We start from the raw sequence: 1,288 nt of genomic DNA, 5'->3' as shown, positions 1-1,288 counted from the left end.
CTGCATACAAGATTGACTAGTGACAATGAAATTTTGGATTGCCAAAGAGTTTCCGAAATCGATTTTGGATTTCACTTTTCATTCTTTTGGGGGCTCAAAAATGATGTTTTGGTTGGTCTCTGAAAAAATGATTTGTCAAAGTCGAGTTTTAAAAGGCAATCTGCATACAAGATTGACTAGTGACAATGAAATTTTGGATTGCCAAAGAGTTTCCGAAATCGATTTTGGATTTCACTTTTCATTATTTTGAGGGCTCAAAAATGATGTTTTGGTTGGTCTCTGAAAAAATGATTTGTCAAAGTCGAGTTTTAAAAGGCAACTTGCATACAAGTTTGACTAGTGACAATGAAACTTTGGTTTGCCAAAAAGTTTCCGAAATCGATTTTGGATTTCACTTTTCATTCTTTTGGGGGCTCAAAAATGATGTTTTGGTTGGTCTCTGAAAAAATGATTTGTCAAAGTCGAGTTTTAAAAGGCAATCTGCATACAAGATTGACTAGTGACAATGAAATTTTGGATTGCCAAAGAGTTTCCGAAATCGATTTTGGATTTCACTTTTCATTATTTTGGGGGCTCAAAAATGATGTTTTGGTTGGTCTCTGAAAAAATGATTTGTCAAAGTCGAGTTTTAAAAGGCAACTTGCATACAAGTTTGACTAGTGACAATGAAACTTTGGTTTGCCAAAAAGTTTCCGAAACCGATTTTGGATTTCACTTTTCATTATTTTGGGGGCTTAAAAATGATGTTTTGGTTGGTCTCTGAAAAAATGATTTGTCAAAGTCGAGTTTTAAAAGGCAACTTGCATACAAGTTTGACTAGTTACATTGAAATTTTGGTTTGCCGAAAAGTTTCCGAAATCGATTTTGGATTTCACTTTTCATTATTTTGGGGGCTCAAAAATGATGTTTTGGTTGGTCTCTGAAAAAATGATTTGTCAAAGTCGAGTTTTAAATGGCAACTTGCATACAAGTTTGACTAGTGACAATAAAATTTTGGTTTGCCAAAAAGTTTCCGAAATCGATTTTGGATTTCACTTTTCATTATTTTGGGGGCTTAAAAATGATGTTTTGGTTGGTCTCTGAAAAAATGATTTGTCAAAGTCGAGTTTTAAAAGGCAACTTGCATACAAGTTTGACTAGTTACATTGAAATTTTGGTTTGCCGAAAAGTTTCCGAAATCGATTTTGGATTTCACTTTTCATTATTTTGGGGGCTCAAAAATGATGTTTTGGTTGGTCTCTGAAAAAATGATTTGTCAAAGTCGAGTTTTAAAAGGCAACTTGCATAC

Source organism: Anopheles marshallii (genome assembly GCF_943734725.1).
Source record: "Anopheles marshallii chromosome X unlocalized genomic scaffold, idAnoMarsDA_429_01 X_unloc_23, whole genome shotgun sequence".
Classification (NCBI taxonomy): Eukaryota; Metazoa; Arthropoda; class Insecta; order Diptera; family Culicidae; genus Anopheles; species Anopheles marshallii.
The sequence above is the reverse complement of the archived record's forward strand: the minus strand, read 5'-3'. Positions refer to the sequence as shown.